Raw genomic sequence first — 25,733 nt, 5'->3', positions numbered from 1 at the left:
GATCTGGACTCTAGTTTCACAAAAACACCACCTCAGGATGGATTCTAAAACCAGGGCCAGCTAGTCACAATCCCCAGAGCCTGATTAAATCACTGCTGGCTGTGGCCTGTATACATGTAAAAAAAATAAAAACAAAAATAAAAACCAAAACCTCATTAGTTTCCTGACACACAGCCAGGATTGAGAACTATGGAGCAAGAAGAAATCAAAACTACTTTACAAGGAGCAGCTCACTTGCACTCTGTGTCCCCAGCATGAAGTGACATGCAGGACTACATGCATGTGAGAACTAGTCTAAGACTCGTCTGATGGAGAGTAAAGAGGTTATCTTGTCTTGACATTACTGTATTTCAAAAGCATTTGAATAGCTCTGTTAGTTACCTTTCCCCCTCTATTTTGGTCTAGTAATTACACAATTTAAATTTACTGTAGGCTTCTTAAATATCAGTTAACATGGTGGCTTTCAATTTGTATTGTAGAACCCTGGGACCCCTGGTGGTGACTCAGGCATCATTTTAGGGATTGGGTAGGACTGATGGCAGTCTAGTTCCCTTTCCTTCAACCAGAGCAGCCGGACTCTACCTTGCTCTCTATCTCTGTCTGAGAGAGAGAGAAAAGATGGATAGATATAGATTGGTAGGTATATAGTCTTTCCTTTTGGAAAAAAGGAGGGCTTTTTAACCTCAGAACTAGTTTTTTTTTTTTTTAAGTGTGGTGTAACATTTTGATTGTTTATGTCTCTCCAAAATTCCTATGTTGAAGTCCCAACCTCCCATGTGAGGACCTTAGAAGGTGGGACATTGGGAAGTAATTAAGTCATGCAAATAGGGCCTTTCTGAATGGGTTAGTGCCCTTTATAGAAGAGAGAAAAGGGGCAAGGGATTTGGCTCAGTGGTCAAGCATTTTCTTAGCAAGTGCAAGGCCCTGTGTTAAATCCCCAGTACCATAAAAGGGAAACAAACAACAACAACAATAAAAAAACAGAAAGCCATCCCTCACTAGACAGACTTTACCTTGGACTTCCCAATCTCTAGAACTGTGAGAAGTAAAGGCTCATATTAGCCATCAAATTTAAGCCACCAAGTCTATTGAGAATTATTATAGAAGCTTGACTAAAATATATGCTTTTCAGAATAATTGTAATAGGTCAATAAAGTCATGCTCTGAAATAACTGATATTTACTTTTCTCTTTAAAGACTCAAGCATTTAACATATTACCTCTTGAGCTACTGGTAGATAGAAAAAAAAAATGAAAGGCTGCCTTTGTTGTAGAGATGCCACCAGGGTTTAAATACCTCTCCAAAATTTTTCTTTGTTAGAAAGGGAGCTCCTTATTTGTCCTTAGGAGGAGGACTATCTATTATCTGTTTAACTATCTATCTATCTATCCATCTACACACACACACACATACACACACACATACACACACTTATCAGAAAATATTAACACTGATAAACATGTGTATATGTATGCGTATATATGCATGTTATTTAATATAAATAGGTGTGCATATATTTGTATATATATGCATATATATGTTAAAAGTGGTTTGTGTAATAAAAGATGAAAACACATTCAATAAAATGGAAATTATTCGTTATTTTGAGAAAAAAAAAAAAGCACCAATTGAGAAAAAATGAATTGCTGAAATTTCTACTGTGGGAAGAATGATGACCATGCAATAGATTGAGACCCAAAATCATTTGTCACAGGGCTGGAGAGGTGCATTAAGTAGAGAGACATCACAAATAGCTGACAGATTCAGCAAATGCCCACAGCAAGCATTTGGAAGGGAACTGGTGATAGGCAGGGGAGACAGGCAGTTACTCGCCCCATAAGGGGGCCCTCAGTGGGTTCCTTTGCCTCCAGTGGCAATGAGAAAGGAAAAATGGAAAGTGGCAGGTGGTAAGAGGAACACTGAAGAAATACTAAATTGATGAGCTGGTTAGAGAGTAGAAAGGGCATATATAAAATAGTGCACATTCATGGGTGGAAATGTACTGAAATGCTGAAAATTGCTGCCACCTCCTGGGCATTGTTTTTGCAACTGCATGTTGCCATGGTCACTTTTATTCTATGAAATAGACATTTTCATTAAATAGAATAACAAAAAAAAAAAGTCAGGACTGATTTTGCTGTGCTTGCACACAAGGTTGATATTAAGGGAGAAATGAGCCTATTCTAAAAGCATATGAGAGACATCAGCTACTTTTTTACCAGAGCCACTCAGGAAATCACACAATAAATGTTTAATTAATTAAAGAAGAAAAACAGAGCATACTGTAAGGGACGTTTTAAAAAGGTGTCCAACTCAAGATAGGCTGGAAAGGCAATATATTATCAAAATAAATATTCCTAATAAAACACTTGAAATTAGGTTGGAAATTGGTGCAAAGCTTAACATCTTAGAAAAAATAGTTGGAAAATTTAATGGAGTTGATTGTCTCTTGAAACTTCTTGGAACATTTTACTGTAAAAAAAGTAACCACCACAATAAAACTACATGCATTTAAATATTCATGCCATTGCTTACACTATTTTTTCAAACCTGTCTATTAAAAATCATCTCCTACACTGAGTTACACAATTTATGTTTCATCAAAATTCAGAACACTGAAGCTTTACTAAAGAGCCTATTTTCTTGGCAGTGGTACATGAAGGCTTACATTTTCCCTGTCTAATTAGAGGACCTACATAGGAGGTGAACAATCTGAAATAACCCAAGAGATTTTTTTTTTCCAAGAAAACTCAGCTGGCTGTATAGAAAGAGCCTGAGAGCTGGCCTGAAGACTATAAGGCATTTCTTTTTTTTTAAGCTGTGTATGCTAGTAGCATTTTTTTTTATTTTTTATTTTTTAGATGTGGGTGCTAGTACTGCTGAAGAAAGATATCTGCCAATATTTGTTGATTGTGGAATATCAGTATTAGGTATTCAAACACACACACACACACACACACACACACACACACACACAGAGTTTTCCCATAAATCATTTGATTCCATCTTTATAGTTCCTCATGTAGTAAATTATTCAAAGAAAACATGAGCCATGAACCTCTGTCTCATCACCTTTTATCCCTCCTCTTCATGTGCACTTCTGCAAACATAAACTCATGGCTTGACCATTTCTCCAACTCTTTGGGGGAAATGCACCCTCTAGAGAAAGTAAAGAAAGAATTTTCTGTATACATTATAATCTTTAAAATATGGAGGAAGCTTAAATAGGGTGGTGGGAAATAGAATTTTCTTAATTTTTATTTTATGTTCAGCTTTATCTTAATTTTCTAGCTTCCAAGAATGAAAACAGTTTTAAAATAAAATCTACCAATGGTGCCAGTCTCATCAAAACAATTATTTGCAGATATAGGGATGTTTAGTTCAAACGTGGGAAAAGATGAGTAGGAAGGAAATTCCATTTCTTCTAGTCTTTTTTGTAAAGCTTGTTTTACTAATTCTGTTGGTTCTTTGAAATGATTAAAAAAACATCATGGAGGTAAGCATCTATAATCCAACTAAGTGGGTTAAGAATAGGTAATAGCATAATACAAATAATTGCTGTGAAGAATCTTTCTGTCCAATGATTTTTATAACAAGTATCTTAACACTGTATGCTTTTGCATTTTTAAGAATGAGAGTAAGAGTGTAGACATGTCCTTATCATACAGATTTTGTACTATTTGGACATAAACTCAGAAGTGGGATTGTTAGAACATATAGTAGTTCTATTTTTAACATTTTGAGGAACTTCCACACACTGTACAAAGATACTCTTTTTTTCCATGCTCTTGCCAATACCTGTTATCTTTTGTCCTTTTTTTTTTGGCATTGGAGATTGAACCCAGGGCTGTTTTATTTGAATTCCTTATGTATTTGGAACATTTACTCCTTTTGTATAAGCAGTTGGCAAGTATTTCTTTCCCATTCTGTAGGTTGTCTCTTCACTTTGATGATTGTATCCATTGTCCTACAGAAACTTCTTAGTTTAATCCAGTCCCATTTGTTTATTTTGTTTTGTTGCCTGTTTGTGTGTGTGTGTGTGTGTGTATGATATTCAAAATTTAAAAACTTGTTGCTCAGATCAATGTCAATAAACAGGTCCCCTATGTTGTCTTCTAGTTTTAGTTTTTGCACTTTATTCACAATAGTCAAGATAGGAAAACCACCCAACTATCCATTGTCAGATGAATAAATAACAAAAATATGATATACATATATGATATATAATGGAATAAAATGTTATTCAGCCATAAATAAAAGGAAATCTTGCCATTAATGATAACATGGATGAATCTGGAAAATATTATCCTAAGATAAATAAACCAAGCTCTGAAACAAATACTGCATGGTCTCATTCATGTATGGATGAAGCATCCATTTATAGAAGCAGAGAGTAGAATGGTGGTTACCAGGGACTGGGGCACCGGGGTTGGGAGAATATTAAGTCAAAAGGTACAAAATTTCAGTTAGGATGAATATATTCCAGAGAGCTAATGGAGAGTGTGGTAGCTATAGTTAATAATACAGTAATGTGTATGTGAAATTTGCTGAAAAAGAATAGATCTTAATTTCTCAGAACACACACAAACATGCAGTAACAAAATGAAATGATAGTAGCTTAATTGTGGTAATCATTTTGCAGTACATATGTGTATCAAGGCATTACATTTTATACCTTAAACTTATATAATTTTTGTCAATTGTATCTCAATAAAGCTGAAAGAGAATGAATTATGCTTAGAATTTGTATCCACTGATGTTGAAACTATCAGCAAGGCCTACAAAACATCATTTACTACACCCTGATTCCTGGGAAATTTAGTCAAGACAATAAAAACAAAGATATTTTCCTGTTGGAGATATCAACTGAAGAGGGCAATGACCTTCGGGACCAGGTTGACTGGAGGAACAAGTATTCCATTACCTGGGGAACATTGAATTTCTTTGGAGTATTTTTACTTGACTGTGAATCATTGCTCCTGCTACTTGGGCCATGAAGAGATGAGATTTTTGGAAAACTTTATGCCTCTGATGTTAGGGCTTCTTAGATATTACACATGGGAAGAAGAACAACAGCTAACATGAAGACCATGTTTGCCACAAGGTTGCTGTTACGGACATAGAATATTGGAAGGGAAATGAGGTGTTACGATGCTAATGTTAATGAGTAGTAATAAAGCCTCAGTGGCCGTGGAAACTGAGAAGTACAAATGAGTGCAATTAATAAGGCATTGGGTATTTTGAATTTTATTGAGAGTTGAGTTTAATCCTTAGCTCTGAAGCTGTTGGTTGAAACCCTACTGGCAAAAAACTTGTATCTAATAAATTAACATGACAGATTCATTTAGGAAATGTGACTACAGTCAGATTCTTTATCCTATTTCCCTCTTGAAAACCTGCATCTCAAATCTCTGTCATCATTCTTTCTTTGAAATCTTCTAATATCTTTCCATTACCAGTGAGATCCTTTGGGGCCAGGATACTCACTGATAACAATAAATTGCAATGTGCTTTGAAAGAGGAGGTAAGGAAGAGTTGAATATAGGAGTTTTATTTTAAATTTTGATTTGGAAAAGGATTTAATTTTTTCAGAATTGTAAAGAATAATACTCTCAGTTAAACCCAGTGAACAACTGTTAATGGAACCAAAGTGCTAATAATAGGCTTAAGGATCTAGTCAGCAACTGGGTTCTCATTTACCCCTTAAAAGATGTGAGATGCAGTTCTAGTCGTAGGAGTTACTCCATAAATAAAATCATGCAAGGATGTAAAATCCCATTTCCACAGCTTTTCAAAATCAAGAAAAGAATGCACATTGCAGTATTGAAATAAACTTTAGATCATTAGAGTGCAAAAAGCCATTTAAGCATAAAATAGCTTGAAAACTTAAACAAGAGACCTGACTTTACCAGAGCTCAAAAAGAGAAGAGCTCTCATTTACTTTCATTCTGTTTGCATTTAGCACCCAGCAGTAGAGAATACCAGAGAACAGTTATTATAGATAAAACGAGTTTCTTTCCCAAGTTTTTCCCTTCTTCACAGAGGCCAATGATAGTTTATTATCTTCCTACAAAGGAAACACATGAAAAATACCACTGAGATTTGGACATATTGCATAGAGCAGCATCATAGTAAGAAAAGTCATGATTGGAATCTGAAGACATAGATCCCAATCTCACCTTTGTTATTAAATCATTGGGTGAACTTGAGTCAACCCAGATGATCAGGAGTGATACTGATATTTAACAACAAGTAGGAAATGGGATTTTACATCCTTGAATGTTTTAACAACAGCTCAGGCTAATCAGATGCAGGTTTCCATGCTATAGAATAGACTGGACATTGGGTCTTCTTATGAGCCTGGAACGGGATGGATTATCATGGTTTCTCAATATCAACAGTACTGAAATTTTAGGTGGGATAATTATTCATTGTGAAGATTGTTCTGTACCTAATAGGATATTTAGCAGCATCCCACAGCCCTCGTTCTCAACCTTTACCTACTAAAAGCCAGTGTCAGAGTATCCTCTCCTCCTCATAACACACACACACACACACACACACACACAGAGCTATAATTACCAAAAATGTTTCTGGACATTGCTAAATATTTCCTGGCAGGGATACAAAATTTATCCAGTCAAAAATCACAGAATTAGTCTTATTTATACAATGAAATGATTTATTTACTGTCTTCTTTTTTCCTCCTCCTTGTAATCTTTCTCCAGTCTCTTAAATCTGCATACCTTTCTCCAACTTCCAAGTAGCTTATAACTTATCTTTATAAAACATATTGAATTCATATTGCAGAGATCGATAAAAAGACTAAATATTTCTGAAAATCTTTTGCTCTAATTGTTAGCAATACATTTCAGTTACTAGGATTTTGTATAATAGTTCTATTTACCATTATAAAGAAGTTAGAATGCTTAGTCTTTTTTTAAAATATGTTTTTAGTTGTAGATGGACACAATACCTTTATTTAATTAATTTATTTTTATGTGATGCTGAGGATCAAACCCAGTGCTTCACACATGTGAGGCGAGTGCTCTACCACTGAGCCACAATCCCAGCCCACAAAATGCTTTGTCTTTAACTATAAAATTAAAATATCATATATGCTTATTGATTTCATGGGCAAGATGTCACCTTGAAATTTAAAAAATTTACTCTTTCCTGTTTGAGAAAAAAAGGTAGTTAAAGGCATATTACAATATAAGTTATCTCTATTATGGCGATATCTTTCCATTATCAATTTTCATATGTGGGAGAAATTGATTCACAAAAATAATTTTTAAATATCTGTGAAAATTATTATTATTATTATTATTATTATTATTAATGCTGGGAATTGAACCGAGGGCCTTGTACATGCTGAGTGCTCTACTGCTGAGCAACACCTGGATCCCTCTGTGAAATTATTTTAATGGTTAAGCAAGGAAGAAAGGAGGAATGCAGGAAAGTGAGCCATTGTTGTTTGATAGAGACAAGGCAATAACAGCTTCCATAATAACTTATAATAATAACTTATAAGTTATTATAATAACTTCCTAACATTGATTCATGCTCTAAATAAGTAATTTGTGTACTTCCATTTGATCAACCAATAATATATTCATTCAACAAATCTTTATTATGTGTACACAATGCTGCAGATATTGTTCCAAATGCTGGGAACAGAGAAATAAATGAAACATGTTCTTGCCCTTATTGGAGCTTACTTTCTATTAGTGGGGGCTAAGTTGAAGGTGGGGAGTGAGGTTGTGATAAGAGCTATAGGAAAGAAGAAAGCAGGGCCATGGGATAGTAATAATGGTCATGGGTAGGGATTGCTATTTTTTAAGGTAATGGAAAGGCTCTTTGAAACTCTAACACTGGAGCACAGACCTGAAGACAATGAAGGACCATCCTTCAATGAAAGAGCTTTCCTGATGGGGAAGTAGCAAGTAAAAATATTTTGAAACATTTTCTTGGCATGCTCAATAATATCAAGGTATGGAGAAATGGGCCTGGCAAAGGGGAGAGTGATAGAAAAGAGGGTGGTCCTCCCCGTCCTCCAGTGCCTTTGAGAATGTTGTTCAAAAAGGTTCTTACTCTTAATAGATAAGAAGCTGGGCATTTGAGCAGAGGAGAAGCCATCTGATTTAATGTTAGAAGGAATGGTCCATGGAGAATAGAGCTGTAGAGCAAGACCAAACCAGCTGATGAGGTAAACATTGTAACTTTCTCAATTTCACTGATAAGACTTAGTAAATTAACTTCCAGAAAGAAATAAGTAAAAAAGTGCTGGAACTAAGTTTCATACTCAGGGTCCATTTTCTCACCCGAGAAATCACAAAGAATTAAGCTCCTAAAGGAATATAAGCTCTAGAAGTCAGGGCCATGGGCATTTGGGTTATCAAAGGAGGGGGGAACTGAAACTCTTCTCACAAACATTCCAAAGAGAAAGAAAAGACAGGGCAATGATCCATCATCATTACGGATTCATCAATAAGATTATGTAGAACTTTTGCCATCTTTTGATAGTTTTCTGAAATACATTTTAAGTGTTCTGTTCAAATCTTTTACTTGTAATGTATATATGACTGAATACTTTAAATCTTCAGTTAGTAAAATAACTGAAAGAAAAGCCCGTTAATCTATGCATTTCTATAAAGCAAATCTATAGTGAGTCTAGTTGTTTTGAATCATAGGCCACAATCCAGCTCTCAATATCCAACAGATAACAGGGTAATCTAAGTTTTAGCATGTATTAATAAATATTTTCTTTGAAAGTCAGATTTAGAAAAGAATGTCATGTGTCATAATCACTTACTTGAAATTTTTTTGAACTGAAAAACTTCACTTCTGCATTATTGGGATTTTGAAAACAAAAGACCAATTGTTTTAGCAGAAGATATATTTATTTTTTTCAGCGAAGTAACTTCTAACAAACTCTGCATTGTGAATTATCACATTTCAGTGATTTCCTTCCAGCCTCGTGAGTCTACGATTCTTTTGGGGTCATTTTTTGGTTCAAACATAAGGTCAATGAAAATAATATGATGGCTTTTTTCTCTCTCTTGACTGATGAAATTCATTCAACCTCATGGTTACAGACTTTACATCCTTACATTATTTAGGGTATAGAAAAAAAATGGTTTAATGTCTATTCAGTAGTTTAAATAGTAAGTTTTTCTCTTTCACAGTCAGTTTAGAAGTGAATGGTCCGGGGCTACTGCAGCACATCTTCCAACCTTGAGGTATGACTTTGGAGTTTTCTGCAGTCATTGCAATTCCCTAGCCAGGCGGCAAATGGGAATGAAGATATCAGAGTAAGCAGGAGTTTCATGCATTCCCATTCCCGTCCTATAGCCTTACATCTACACCAAGTTGCAGAGGAGGCAGGAAGATGTAGTTTCTAGCTTGGGCAACCATCATCCCAGTTAAAACTCAAACAAGTTTACTAATAAAATAGAATAAGAGACAACTGATATTGGGACATAATTAGCAGTTTTGCTAAAGCTCAAACTCTGGAAATAATTTAACAAAAACTATACATAGTATTAATATCATTGGCAGCAAAATGGAAATTCATCATGACATTAGAGCAGCAGCACTCTGTCATTGGAGAGAAACTTCAAAGCTCATCCATTGTTGTAGGTCAGTAATTTTGATTGACATAAACCACATACACCAGTAGCATTTCACTGGTATCCAAAGGGGGACATAGCACTCATAGCAATAGTGAAGGAGTCAGCAGTAATGGTGCTGAAATCATTATTAGAATTACAGGCTTAGGGTGGTTATAAAAGCATGCAGAGCTACAGCACCAATTCCTGGGTTGACCCTTCAGCACTGTGCTATATTGAATCTAATTATTTTCTGCCTGGGCTGTTCTTCCTTGTATGTTTCAGTGGACCCTTGAGCTTATTTTGGCCTTGGCCTGACATTTTGCTGTGTCCTTTTAACTCTCACAGCGATTTTAATTCCACTACTTGCAACATGCACTAGAGTCAACCTTTAACTAGATCAGAGGAAATATTATGCAAGCTCAAGGAAAGAAAAGCAAAAATAAATGTTGCATGGGAAATTTAATGGTGAACCTGTGACATCTTCATGGCATTCAGATGGATACATACCATAAAAATGCTCCAAACTTCTGGAGCTGCTCTGAATAGCTAACTTATAAAAGGTTTCTCAGTGGTGGTCCCTGAATGCCGGTGTTCCTTTGGAAAAGCAGAGATTTGTAATATTCACAAGTCAAATGGCTTGTTCCTTGCTGACGTACAGTGAAAGCATAAAAGGTTATGCAGAAAGATATCAGCACTTTATGGGGTGGGCCTTTAAAGGTTAGTACTTCATATTTTGGTATTAAAGATACTATCAATCTAGAAGAAAGACATTCGAGCATCTAATGAAACCAAGCAGAAGAAGTTAAGTCAGAAGAGTGGAAAGTGCCAAAGACCAGAACAAAAGGAAACTGTTTTCTGTTTTGCAAAGATATTACAAAAAGTGGGAGTTTCTTTTTTCCTAAAACTAAACCACATACATAAAACACATACACCAGTAGAATTTCACTATAAAACAGGATGCTTTTACTCTGAATTAAATTAGAAAACTCATCCAAAACTTACTATTATAAGTCTGTTTTTTTTATCATTTTTGGAGGACTTAAAATTCTTTTTGACTTGTAGAGTATCAGAAGTTCTTGAGTTTAGCCCTGGCCAACATTGCCTGATACTACTGATAAAAAGGCATTGATATATTAAAGGCTCTACTTTTTTATTTAGAAACTGTTGTAATTATCAAAAGAGCTGATTATTTGAAAGTGCTTTCTAAACTGTTAAGCACGTGTGTGAGTTCTAAAGAAGGTGAAGATGAGGCTCCTTATTGAAATGCATTTGACCTTCTTATTTTCTTATTTAACTGGACATCCCTCAAGTCCCTGCTAGAAGTCATCTGCTCCGTGAAAGCCTTCCTATATCCCTTCACTCTTAAAATGTCCCACCCCAAACACACATGCACACAGGGCCAGTTTCACTCTGTCCTCTGCACACTCATGTGTGGTCATATGTTCTGTGTTCTAGTATTATTACTCCTGAGACAGTAATTTCTCCTACTTGACTGAGCACTCCCAGAAAGAAGAGATTCTGGTTTTTTCATTTTTATATCTCCAGTCCCTAAGAAGCACCAGGCACATTGGAGACAAATCTAATAAATTACCTATAACTGAGTCAATAGAACTTTGTAGCAAAATAAGGTGAGAAGTGAGGAATAATAAATTGGAATAAGTTTGAGGAAGACCTTAAAAATCACAAATTAAAAAATTTCAAACTTTGTACTATAGACAAATCCATTTTATCTTTTGAAATTGGAAAGTGGTCCCAAAAATTGCCCCAGGCATCACTAGCCTTTGATCAAAATGTTTATATCAGCTAGGCATGGTGGTGCATACCTGTAATCCCAGCAGCTCAGGAGGCTAAGGCAGAAGGATCTCCAGTTCAAAGCCAGCCTCAGCAATGTAGCAAAGCCCTAAGCAACTTAAAGAGACCTAGTCTCAAAAAACCAACCAACCAACCAACCAACCAACATCTGGGGATGTGGCTTAGTGGCTAAGCACCCCTGGGATCAACCTCTGGTACTAAAAAAATTTAAAAAATTACATTAGCAGTAACAGCTGACTTTCTATGTATATGGCCTCTACTACTTCTTTAAGAACTCAAGAACCACTGCCTGAGTCTAGTTAATTCTAGAGGTCCCAGAGAATAAACTGCAGATGCTTTGTAGCAAAATTGTTTATATTCTTTTATTCTAGCCCTGTGTAGTTTTCTTGCTTACAAAATGGAAAGAAGCACTGTAAGAGTCCTCTGGCTGCCAGGGCCTCTGCCAGAGCTGCTCTGCCCAGTTTTCCACGACTGTTCCATCAGGCCAAATTGTTCTTTTCTGATGAGCTCCCTTAGACCTCATAGAGTATCTGGAGACCCTTGAGGGAGAACTGTCTTCTCCTTAAATCTGTGTAGAACTTTGTCACAGATGCTGAGGTGGAGCTGCCCATGCCCTCAAGTCCCTCAGGCCCTAAAAGATTCTTCCTTCCCTCTCTCTGACACAAGGGCAGACCTGATCTCTCAGAAAGTCAAAGAAATGGGCACTCTCCACACCTCCCAGTCACCCTGGATTCTTCTCCTTCACCTGTCATCCCACATCAAGTATCCATTCATGTCTCAAGCTGTTTTTCTCTTTTTCAGCTAACATGAAAAAGTGGTTCTGTCCCAAACAAAGACATCATATAAGCATGAAGAGTCTGGGAGTTCCATGCACCCAGTCCCTCCCATTGGCTTAACCCAGAGACCCTACAAAAGAAGATTAATCAGACAGTGGCATGTAGAGAGAGTAGAGAGAAAAAAACAGGGAGGCATGAAGTTGCATTCAAAAGTTCATCATGTAGGAATAAAAGGATAAAGAAGTTTAAAGCTACTGTGGTTATGATCATGTAAAAGAAGAGATGGAGTGGTGAGTGATGTGACTATAAGTGAGAAAGGAATTGAATATGCTGCTGAGAATGTAATAGAGCCATTCTTTGGAAACAGTGGAGCAAGGAGAGAATTATTTTGATATTTAAGTCAATTGAGGCTTCGGATTGTTCAGTTGGGTGTGCTGGTAACTTTCCAAATGAAAATGATCAGCAGGAAATAGGAACTAGACGACTTGTGCATTGGAGAGGATGTGGAGCAAGTTATTTGAATCGCTCAACATTTTTTAGATTTGTTTTGATGATCAGAAAGGGAATGGGATCCCCAAGAGAGGAGGCAGGGAGAAAAGAGTAGAGAGGCAGTATCATATCATCTTTGATCTACCGTGTTGGTCAAAGTACCCCTGCTTCACTGATTCTGCATCTTCACAATGCTCAATAATATTCTGTAAGCATGGCAAAGTGGTTTTTCCTCCCAGGACAAAGGTACCAATGTATGAAAATAATGTTAATTAATAGAGAAATAGTGTTGTTATCTAAATCTCAGTTTGTAAACTAAAAATATAGTTAAATTATATCCAGTGTACTTTGTATTCTACATGTATCATAGAGAAAGACTATAATTCTATCTCTTTATTTTATTTCCCAGTTAAATGTTTGTGTTTCTTATGAATTCATGACACAAATATAGCAAACTTTAATGTTTTTTAAATCCACATAAATAGAAACATCCTTCTTCCTTATTCAAAGCCAGCAAGAGAAAATTGCCTCTGAATTCCCAATAACTAGCAAGGTGTCTGGCACAAAAGTGCTCAATAAATATTTATTGACTGTGAATGAATTAGAAAATAATATTCCATGTAATTCCTGAGTGAGAAAACTCAAAAAGCATCCAAAAAGCCCTAAAGGAAATTTAGCATATGGTCCTATTTAGAAAGATGATGTAGATTTTCACTTTTAATTTTTTTTGAAGAAAACACTATACCTTTAAAATAGATTTTTAGAGCTTTTCAAAACCCAAATAGCCTGTTTATTTCCAAAAATGAAACTGCAAACATCTGGCAGCAAGATGCAAACTCTTGCCCTTGGAGATTATTCCTTATTTTAAGATTTATCCTCTGGTGTTGCCATGACTACTGACCATGAACTGAAATTGCTGTGTAATACGTTCTATCTCCCATAGCGATTGTATCTGAAACCAGCAGTAAATTTCTAGTAATTAGAGGAGATAGCCTCAAAGGTGGACTTGACAGAGTCTTCAAATACTGTTAAAATCTTCTCTAGGGGTTTAGGCTACTGGTTGTTGATTCAAATGGTTCATTAGTATGGACAGGATAATTAAATATGGAGCTGAGAATTTGGCCTGGGAAAAATCCTTTTGCCACATTTGAATGTGTCAAATCATGTCAAAAAGAAAAGAGAGAAAAATCCAACCAAACATTAATTGTATGTGCAAGAATGTTAGTTATGTGTTTGGTAGATAAATGCCTGATTGTCTGAGAGTGCCAAAAAAGTGATTACCGACCTGAGACATATTAATTCTGAGTTGGAAAGAAAGGGATAACTTTTGGTCTTCCCCAAACTAAAAAGGGTCCAGTTGGGTATGCTTTTTAATCTATAATATCTAATAACTTGTTTTTTTATGGGACTGGAATGATTTACATTCTTTTTACATAAAATAACAAAGCTCGCGAGTCATGTAGGAGAGAGTTTATCTTGTTTTATCAGCATATGGCCTCCGATAACTGCATTCTTCCTGAAGGCAGATAGATGGCTATCTTTTCCTAGTGTATTAGACTGACTAGGGAAAGGGTCGCTGCTGGTGACTATGTCTCTGGTCTGCTCTACATGGGCAAAAGTCATGGATTTTTGTTTTGGTTTGGTTTTTGGTTTGTCTGGTTTTGGTTTTATTTGTTTTGTGTTTTACTGAGGTCAAGAACTAAACCTCTTCCAAGATCAGTTATGTCTTTTGCTTCCAGATAATACAAACATACATTCATATTTCAGTACTTTGACCTGAAAGCAGCCACTAGGAGTATTTTTATTGTGTCTACTTTGAGTTAAAAGGAATGCTACCATGAATAAGAGAGAGTAAGCCCCTACTTCATCCTCTTGGTGCATGGTAGTGGTGAATGAAAGGCATCACAAGAGGAACGACAGAGGGAGAGGGGGAGAGAGAGAGGGAGAGAGGGAAATGGAGGGAGGGAGGGAGAAAGAAAGGGAGGAGCAAAGAAGTTGACAAGTGTCATGAAGGAAAGAAGACAGGATGCTGGGTGCAGAATAATGGGTGGCAGGGAAGGTGGAAAAGATTTAAGGCAAAGTCCTGTGAAGAGGTAACATTTAAAAGGTACCTGAAAGACTCCTAGGCCAGAGGTAGGACAGTGGAGCGAAAAAGACTAAAAAGTTTTAATTTTAAATCCTATATCTTTTATTTATTCTTTCACTAATTCAACAAATATATCGAGTCTCCACTACCTGTCAAGTCACAGTGTTATGTGCTTGAGGCCACCTCAGAGATCAAAACAGACACAGCTTCTGATTCTCAGAACTTAGAGTCTGGTAGAGAAGATGCTGTTGACCAAGTAGTTCACTGTGATTTTCATCACTATAAATCTGGTCTTCCATTACTCCCTGTAAAGCAGAATAGCACACTAAAGGTGGAATACAAGATTCCAAATAGGCGAAAATGGTCTTTTGTAAACCTCAGGATATACCTGGTTCCCAGTGTCTATTGGAAGAATAAGCAAGGAAGGGGATGATTTATAACTGCTGGACCTCAGAGAGGGCTCTTTGTGTGTAGGCTGCAGTTATATTTAAGTAATTCAAAGCCAAAGGAAGTCCAAAAGCCTATTTTCATCCCCTCCCTTACCCTTCAAATCTCTACCCCTGCATCTTACATTTGGTGCATGCCTGCGTGTGTGTGTGTGTGTGTGTGTGTGTGTGGTGGGCGGGGGTGGTGGTGGTGCATGCTGGGAAGAAGAGCTTTTGCCCCACACCTTTTTGAGCAAGTCAAGAGAGTTGCTCCTTGGCACTGTTCCAGCTACATATAGAAGAGATGAAAATCTAAAGAAGGAGACCATGAATCACCCTACAAGCATCTGAACTGAACTGATTGACTTGCTCATCAGAACAAAGCACTGATCCCAGTGTTGGAGTTCAATAAAATGTACTTTGATTCTGACCTTTCCTTACAAATAAGTGAGAAGAAAAGTATAAGCTCCTCTGGCCAAAACAAAAACAAAAATCCATGATGACTATATCTCTTACATAAAATTATTACCCAAAGTGACATCTACTGTGTCTTCTCTGAATATAGCCTGTCCCAAGCACTGAGTCACTCTGTGGCAGTGTAAACCTTCAGCCCCCAACATCTGTAGGCTAGAAAAACAACCTTGGAGAATATCTGCTCAATAAAAATACGGCAAGAGAAGCAGGAAAAAAAAAAGAAAACATAGCCACAGTTATAGTGATTCTTTCATCAATGTTTGATCATGTTTTTTAAATAGTTAGCTCTTAGGTTTCCTAAGGTGCTACATGCTATCACCTACCCATTTAAGCAGTATTTTGTGAGAAAAGCAGCATCCTTATTTAGTTTGTAGATCCTAGGACATGATACTCGTTAAGTCAAAATAGTGACCTGTCTTCTTCAGGACAAGTAGGAACTAACACTTTTAACGATAATTAAAGCTTTGCTTGAGCTGTCGCTTTTTGTCATTTTGAGAGGCAAAGCAAGCCATCATGAGCACAGATTAGAAGGTGTGAAACATGACTTTCTCACTGTCTTTCTCCAAGTTGTCTGAGTGGAAAATCATTTGGTGATATAAAGGTGACAAAAGCAATTATACATAGTAAATCATAGCAAAAGCCTTACATATTAAAACTAATGAAATAAGATACCTTCAGCTTCTGGGGTTCACAATACTTGAAAATTCCTCAAGACCAGAAATGGAATGATAGAAGCCCAACCTTCAGAGAACAGACAGTTCAGTCCTATGAAGAAGTGTAAGCCTTCTGCCTCTGGTCTTCTCAGTTATAGCTGGCTGAAGAATGATTTGGATAAAACTTATATTACTTTCATTGTATGACAGCTTTACTACCATATTGATTTTTGATTCTACTGAATTTTGGTTAACATTTGTTTAAAAATAAAGAGGCAGTTTTGAGATGAAGGAGCTATTCCTGCTAAGGAAAGCCCTTGGATGTGGAGAACTACAAAATCAAATGCATGGCTCATAAGCAAATTAAAGGATAAGCAAGTAATTGCAATCATATAAACTCTATCAAAAGAATATGTAAAATACTGCAGTCTTGGAAATTACTTTTGAAATTTCATCATGTATAACATAACTGACAACATACCAAGAATATTATAATTCTAAAATTAGAAAGGTTATTTAGAATGTACATAGAATTCAGCTTAAAGAGAAGAATTAAAACCTTAAAATTTTTTTTCCATGAATTATTGTGTGATAAATAGTAGAGATTATAAAATTATACCTGAGACAGGTTATTAATCTATTGGATGGATCAGAGCCCAAAACTATCAAACATCATTGCCAATTCCCAAACACTGTAATTAGTATTTTACTTTTATGAAAATCTTTTCCTATACTTGTATAAGGACATGTAACATTTTGAGGTAGTCAATCTTTAAATGTGTGATATTAACATTATACAATCCAGGTGGTATATTTACATTTCTTCCTACTATATGCCTAATTTCCCTTTCCACTAGGAAAAGATTGTATTACCACTAACCAGTGAAAAATTCTGGCCCAAATAATAATTTGCCCAACAAAGAGCATTAGTCCCAGCAGTTTTGGTACAAGTTGTACAGCATGACAAGATGAAAAAAGAAATTTCTTTCTCTCTAGTGGCTCCATTTTTTAAAATCACATTTAAACCTTTATTTTTAAACCTTTTAGTTCATACTAATCTTGAATAAGAAGTCATTAATTTGACTTAAAAGTCATGGTTATCTGGATCATGTCATGCTATTAAAAACTGTGACTTTATCAACAAATAATGAGTTAATCAGAACAGAAAACAATATTTGCAACCTGTGAGTTTGAGAGTTTACTCTTTTGAAATGCATATTATCAAATATTATAAAGGGGAATGCGAATAAACACAAGCTAGTAGTTGGTAAATATTGGATCACCTCATATACTTAAAAGAAGAAAATAAATGTTAGAGACTTAAAGAGGAAGAAATTGAAACTTTGACTTGTCAAACTGAGGAACTAAGAAATGAAGCTCAGTTTAGAAATATAATAAATGGAAACTGGGTGGTAATCAATAGGTACAAAATAGCCAGCATAATTTGCCCAACAAAGAGCATTAGTTCCAGCAGTTTTGGTACAAGTTGTACAGCATGACAAGATGAAAAAAGAAATTTCTTTCTCTCTAGTGGCTCCATTTTTTTTTTTAATCACATGAATCAATAAGTGCATTTTAATAGCAGTACTGGAATCTTATAAAAAAGTATGTTAAGAAGTTTTATATATATATTAGTTATACATGGACACAATATCTTTATTTTGTTTATTTATTTTTATGTGGTGCTGAGGATCAAACCCAGGGTCTCACATGTGCAAGGAGAGCATTCTACTGCTGAGCCACAACCCCAGCCCAGAAGTTTTAATATAAAATAAAAAAAATGTTAACATATATCCAGTTTCTATATAAATGTTTCAAGAAATTTCCAGGTTTAAGATACTAACAAAATTAATACTAATAGCTGGATGCAATGGTGCATCCAGCAGTTTGGGAGGCTGAGGCAGGAGGATAGAGTTCAAAGGCATCCTCAGCAAAAGCAAGGTGCTAAGCAATTCAATGAGACCCTGTCTCTAAATAAAATACAAAAATATGGCTGGAGATGTGGCTCAGTGGTTGAGTGCCTCAGAGTTCAATCCCTGGTATCCTCCCACAGAAAGTAATAATACTAATACTAGAACTGGACTATATGTTTTTGTTGTTGTTTGTTTGCTTGTTTTTTGACACCGGGAATTGAATACAGGAGCTCTTAACCACTGAGCCACATCCTAGCTCATTTTATTTTTATTTTGAGTTGCTTAGGGCCTCATTAAGTTGCTGAGGCTGACTTTGAACTTGCCATCCTGAGCCACTGGGATTATAGGCATGAGCCACTGTGCCCAGCAGAACTCAACTATCTTCTAAAAGAAAAAAGATGCTGCTTTTACAAATATGTCTATTACTTTACACAATTCATATTTAAGAACATATGAAATGTGAAAATGTTAAAGGGGACGATGCTTCCTTTAATAAGAAGTAGAGTGAACTAGGAATCCTGTGACTGAAATCTGGGACTAGCTCTGTCACGTACCTCTCTATACATCTTTATCTTCACAAGCTAGAGGGGGAATGCCTGAATGACTAATTGAATTAATGCTTAATTTTTTTTTGAGAGGGGAAGTATAAGGATAATTTAAAATAACATATGTAGAGATACTTTGAAAAGAATTAGAAATTTTACAAATATAGACATTATTATTCCTATATTTAGGCCAAAGTTTGGTATATGAATCAGGTTTTATGTAGTACAGAACAGAGGTCTGGTAACCTAATTAGAATTTAAAAACAGGCTATAATAAAATTTTTTTAAATAATATCAAGTTGAAGCTTATCTCCAAAACTCAAAAATTTACTTCAGCCTTTCGACAATAAGCCGAAGTAAAAATTAGTATGTGTGTTAATTTTTAATAATGAAGAATGAGTTAGTCTTTGGTTTTATACTTCTGTTTACACTGAATGCTTGCTGCTCAGAAATTGACCCAAGAAGAAAAAAAGTAAAAAAGAAACTTAGGCCTTGATGGGATTCCAAAGGGAGGTCAGTGCCTCCCTCAGTATTTCAGATTATTCTAGGAAAGGGCCGCATTGAGCAGTCAGAGACAAAGTACTCAGGTGTGACTTCATTAGGGGCCATAGCCCTAGCACAATACACAACAACCTGTCCACAGGTTTCTGGCCATCTGTGGAAGCAAGGGCCACTGTCATTATTTGAATGGGATGGATTTGGTAATCAATGGCTCAATTTATTACTCTGCTAAAATTGACTTTGGAGTCTGGACCCTGCTGAACTTCAATTTGGGCCAGTCCTATCTAATGTCTACTTCACAGCCATGGTCAGTGTGGACTGAAACCCATGCTCACAAGCACTGAAGGTGGGAGCCCCTTGTGTGTGATCTTCCCAATGAAGATGGCATGTTTGTGAACAAACATTGTGTGGAATCTGGCTCATTGCAGAAGTTCTTCTACACAGGAGCAGGTCTATGTTGTGGGTCCTAGCAGCATTTTTCAAAGGATTTCAAAGATAAAATGTCATGATAATGACTTGATTCAATGTTATTAATCAATATGGAGATAATTCAATGGTTTCATAAGAACAATTTGTACCTCTCTGCTACCACCCCCACCCAAAGTTTTTCCTTAGAGGTTCACTTAAATTTCCCATCCATAACGGTTCAGTTGTTATTTGAATCATAGTAATCAGAATCTCTACCTGCTGTGATCTGGTTTCTTGACAAGCAGGCTGGCCATTAAACCTAAGGCTTGATAAGGAATGTTCTTGCTTCATGTGTCTGCCCAGTTCTGTGGAATGTGAACTCTAAAAGGTTAGGGTGCAGATGAGTGATGATGATACAGCTAGGAGAACACCCAGAGAAGGGGTCATTCACAAATGCCAAGTTAGCTGACTCCCCACCCCCAACTCTACCCTGCACAAAACTCAACTCAAAGTAGATCAAGGACCTAGGTATTAGACCAGAGACCCTGCACATACTAAAAGAAAAGGTAGGCCCAACACTCCAACATATCAGGAACTGACCTCCTTAACAAGACTCCTAAAGTGCAAGAAGTTTTGAATATTTTTTCTATCAAAGTTTTAAAAGTATTCAAAAATAGAAAAGACATGAAAAAAAAATGCCTTTTCTTCTTGTGATGAAGAAACCAAATCCAACGGAAACAAAAGCACTTCCGGACGGAATTTGTAACAACATCTACTTCTCTGCACTGGAACTCTTAAAGTGGTGGGAGACAACGGGCAAGATGGAAATCTAATTACATAACAATCCCCTCTCCCTCCCAAATCAAAGCTAGTCATCATTTAAAATAGGCGTCTTAATGACACTACATATATTAAGTTGGAGCAGATAGCAAAGGACTCAATATAGAAAATATGAGCTTTTCTAGATAATTACTTTTTTACCACCCAGCCTATTCAAAGCACGTACTTGAGAGTGTGTGTGTGTGTGTGTATGTGTGTCTACAGCCATATGTTTTGAGTATAAATTTCTTTGAGTGAGCATCTTTTTTGAACAAATTAGATAATACTCTTACAGAATAACCATGGAAAACAAATGACTGTAATAGGTACAACAATAGAACTTAATTTGGCTGAGTTACACATAGAATGATATGAAACAGAGCCCTGAGCTTCAAACCAGACTCTGCAGTTAGGCCCAGGGAATTGGTAGGGCACTGAGGAAGACGTTACATCTCTTTGAGTCCATCGGCATCATTATTTCAGTTGTGCTGTAAAAGTGGATTATAATTGCTTAAGACACCTCATTTCAAATCTTAGTTACCGTCTGAGCACAGATCTTTCACTGGTCGTTTGCACACTTTCTGGATGGCCAAGTCTCAGGAATCCTTCTCTGAAGGCAATACTGGTAAGAGTTCTCCCTCTTCCCAGAGAGCAGCATGGCATGAAGAACACAACGCCTGGTATGTGCAGTGGATATGCTAAATTCAGCCAAGAAAGGGCTCATTTCTGCCCCTGAGATATAAGCACAAAGTGATAGAAACTCATCATGACCCCAGAGCAATACAAAGGAAAGGATGAACACATCTACCAGAAGTGTGTAGACATCATCCACTTTCCCCTAACATGATTTTTTTTTCTGTATATAACCCCCCAACTGAGAATTTGATCATTGTTGCTGATCATTTATAACTCCTCAACCCTTCAGTTTTACCTTTTAAATTCTCATTCCATTATTATTAGCTATTTTTAATCAACACAGAGGCTTCTCCCACTGAGTCACATCCCCAGCCCTTTTAATTTTTTGTGTTTAGAGAGCGTCTCACTAAGTTGCCAAGGCTGGCCTTGAACTTACCATCCTCCTACTTCAGCCTCTGGAGTCTCTGGAATCACAGGTGTGCTCCCCACCTCTTGCTCCTGGGCACTGTAACTTTTCTGAATTATTTTTCTTTCCTGAATCTTCCAAGAGAACTATGTCAAAGTCTTTGCAAATGTTGCTCCCATTCTTTCTCCTCTACCTGCCTGTGTAACTCCTTTTCATTATTTCCCCCTGTTATGCTTTGAATGTGAGGTATCCTCAAAAGCTCATGTGTGAGACAATGCAAGAGAGTTTGGAGGAGAAATGACTGGGTTATGAGAGCTTTAGCCCAATCCGAGAATTACTCACCTGATGGAATTAGTGGAGTGGTAATACAAGGCAGGTAGGGTGTGGTTGGAGGAGGGTGGGGCATTGGGGGTATTTACTTTGTGTCTGGAGAATGGAGTGTCTCTCTGTTTTCTGATTATCATGTGAGTTGCTTTTCTCCACCACATTCTTCTGCCATGATGTTCTGCCTCACATCAAGTCCTCGAGAAATGGAGCCAGCCATCTATGGACTGAGACCTCTGAAACTATAAGCCCTAAATAAACTTTTTCTCCTCTAAAATGAGTCTGGTAGAGTCTTTTAGTCACAGCAGTGAAGAAAACTGATTAAAATACCCCATTCTCTGAGATGAGGTCTACTGTCTCCTTGACGTTTCTGTAAGATCCTCTTACCATGAGAATCTGATTATAATTGTTCATTTTGTTCTTCACATTTATAAAATATAATTTCCTCAGAATCAGAGACAGTATCTTTTCCATTTTCATGACTAACTCCTCGGGCCTCACTGAAGCCAGTACTAAGTCCATAAGTGAGCAGATACTGCAGCCACCTGATCTGAACTCCCAGTGTGGCCTCTTCTTAGCTTTGTTACTTAGTAAAAGTTAATTTGCCTTTCTGTGCCAAAATGTCCTCATCTGTAAAGAGGGATAATAAATGTATTTTCTCACAGCACTGTGAACATTAAGTGAATTGATATATATAAATTACTTAGAACATGTCTGACACCTCTTCTAGAGTTAGTTGTCATTCTGCTTCTGCACCACCAGTGACAGGCATAATGTAGGTAATTCACAAACTTTGTTACAAAAATAAATGGATAATTAAGCATCAAATATAATGATTTTCAATTACCCTCTTTTTATTATCTGATTTTCTACCCCTTATTGTTTATAATTGGCCCATTCATTCAATAAGTATTTATTATCTACTTCAATAAAACTGAGAACTATGTTGAAAATACCCATTTCATTTTGTAAAGAGCTTTGAAAAAAGAATGTGCCTCTCATAAAAATGATAGAATTGGGCAAAACTCATTCTCCTTCTAGAGTGCTCATAATAATAGCTTCCAGTTAAGTTTAAACTGGGAGCTCTCTGGGGTCTTTACAAAGATGAAGAAAATGATTACAACTTCTGATGTTTTCTTCATTTCCAATTTGTGGGAGCTTTTTACCTTCTTTTAGCACCTCACCTAACTATTATGCAACCAAGATCAAAGCAAGTTCTTAAGAAAGAAGTAAATCTACTGTGAAGCCAGTTATTTCCTAAAGCTGCATCTGAAAGGCAAACCTCAGGATAAAACTGACCAAGAGAAAAGACTCAAAAATGTTACAAGAATAAGTAGAAACTTCTATGAAATTAAAACTTGCCTTTTCCAAAAATTCCATTAAAACCAACATATATTCTTAAACATCGGATTGCCCCAGACTATACTTCTTAATCTTTTCCCAAGGAATTTGCCAAACTGGGCTGCTGTTCTCTAACTCACTTTCCTATTGCCTTCCATGATGTTTTCTCCCTGTTTTATATATGTTCTCCTCAGTCCTGGACACCATCTCTGGAAAGAAAGGTTCTAGCAGCATTGGGGATGAATGATCTATACTCTCCACATGCTGCAGGGATATGGAGGAGCTTGTGAAGGAGAGCCATAAGACAGGAACAGAGAAGGTAAGGGCATCCATCTCCAATTAGTTCTTTCTGTGCATCACTTCTCTCCTCCTCTACTTCCTGATCTTCCTTTCATTCCACCGATGTTATGTCCTATGTCCATGTTGACGAAAATGAAGGTCCTGAGTTTTCTCAGTCTCTGTTTAACAAGGTTTAGCATAGCTCAGGCTGATTCTAGATGCAGGTAAAGTAGCAGAGGTTGAGAGAAGGCACTTGGAGCTCCACTGTATCCCTACTACAATTGCAGATGCAGCCTGGCATCCAGTTTCTACTGAGGGAGCATCTGCTGAGTGCCAGACGTTGTGTGAGCTGCTGGGGATATACAATGAAAGCCTGGTTCTTCATGTACTGGCTTGGTGACTTCAGACAACTTTCTTTCTGTACTTCAATTGGCTCATTTGCAAAGAGGAATGATGACAATTTTATGAAGTTGTATAAGGATTAAGTCAATTAAATTCTAGTGTAGTACATAATAGGAGCTCAAAAATGATAACCAGTGGGTGTGGTGGTGCACACTTGTAGTCCCAGCAACTGAGGAGGCTGAGGCAGGAGGATCACAAGTTCAAAGCCAGCCTCAGCAAATTAGCAAGGGCCTATGCAACTCAGGAAGACCCTGTCTCTAAATAAAATTTTAAAAGTTCTGAGAATATTGCTCAGTGGTTAAGCACCCCTAAGATTAATCCGTGGTATAAAAAAAAATAGATAACCATTATTTTTGGTGATGATGGCAATGAGGAGGAGGAAGATGAGGCTCATCTCATCCTAGCTTTCAAAGAGCCTAATGTTCAGTGAGATTTGAGGGACATAGTAAGAGTTTTATATACCTAATCATTTTGCTTGAAATTTAAAAGACAGTGAAAACTATGATTATTGTGTGATTCTTTTGTTTTTATTTTAATGTTGCATAATATATGCAATAGTAAGAAATAGAAGGATCAGAGATGCCACTTTTTCCAATGATGATTCTGATTCTAAGGAAGCAATTCCCAATGTTCTGGAAGTGAAATCCCTACTAGTAAAGAGAGTCCCAGCAGAAAAGTGGCATTGCCCTTAGAGAGTAAAACAATACCTTGTGTGTGGGGAACCCCTCACTTGTGGATAGAGAAGGCTGAGGCCCTCAGAGCTGAATACTGCTTGCACTGCTTAGAGTGACTTCTGCTCTGGAAAGGAGAAAAAGCCCTTGAGAAGGTGCAGAGGCTTCTCACAAGCAACATAAATGGAAACACTGGTAGGCAAGCTAAAGTAATGACGCTTTCCATTCACCAACATTTATTGTGATCTGCTTACACATCAGGAAAAGTGCTCAGAGTGCTAAGGAAACACTAGTGAACCAGAGCCTGGAGTTCTTGCCCTTACTTAGCTTGTGAGCAGTGAAGGAATAAAGAAAATAAAGGAATAAAGAAAAAAATTAATAAGTAATCACAACTGTTGACAAGCATATGAGGGAACTAGCTTGCTGTGTGGGGGAGATATTCTTGGTAGCCTCTACCATGTCCCTGGGACTCCTCTGACTGAGGCAGGATGGTGTGGGAGTCCCATGCCTGCTGATGCCTTCTCTCAGTGACCACCCCAGGAGCTAGCTCTGCTTGGCAGAGTAGAGGAATCATGCCCCAGAGGGGCTGACCTTAATCAAAGAGGGACCAAGCCTGTAGATCAACACTCCAGCCTTCCTGGAGTTAGAAGGAGAATTATGGAATGAATTTTATGTGACTCCTTTGAGAGCTCCCAGCATGAAGAAACCCATGAGATGTAGCCATTATTAACTTCCCTTCCTTGTTCTCACTCCCTCCTCCCTTGTCACTGCTTCCTGGAGTCACCTCCTGAACCTCCCAAACCTAATGCCATCAAGTCCTTGTTCCGGGCTCTGCTTTAAGGGGAACTTAAATCAACACCCTGTGAAAGAAGATAGAATGCTGGAGGAGAGGGGCGCAGACACTGAGGATGAAGAGGCGCCTCACCGCAGGCAGAGGTCTGCTATCCAGACCAGGACGTCTGGAAGGCACTGGTGAGTGGGGAGTAGGAGGCAGCCCCAGGGGCTGGAGAGCAGTTTGGGAGGCCTTGAGTGGCTGCTGGAAAGGGAAGCAGGAGGAAAATGCTATCCAGATACTTAGGACTTGGAAAGATGAGCATCGTGGAATTTTATGCCAACTAATTTCATGGTTTTTGTAACCCAGAGAGCTTGTCACTCCTAC

The sequence above is a fragment of the Marmota marmota genome, unplaced genomic scaffold (genome assembly GCF_001458135.2).
Source record: "Marmota marmota marmota unplaced genomic scaffold, marMar, whole genome shotgun sequence".
Taxonomy (NCBI): domain Eukaryota; kingdom Metazoa; phylum Chordata; class Mammalia; order Rodentia; family Sciuridae; genus Marmota; species Marmota marmota.
This window is presented reverse-complemented; position numbering follows the sequence as displayed.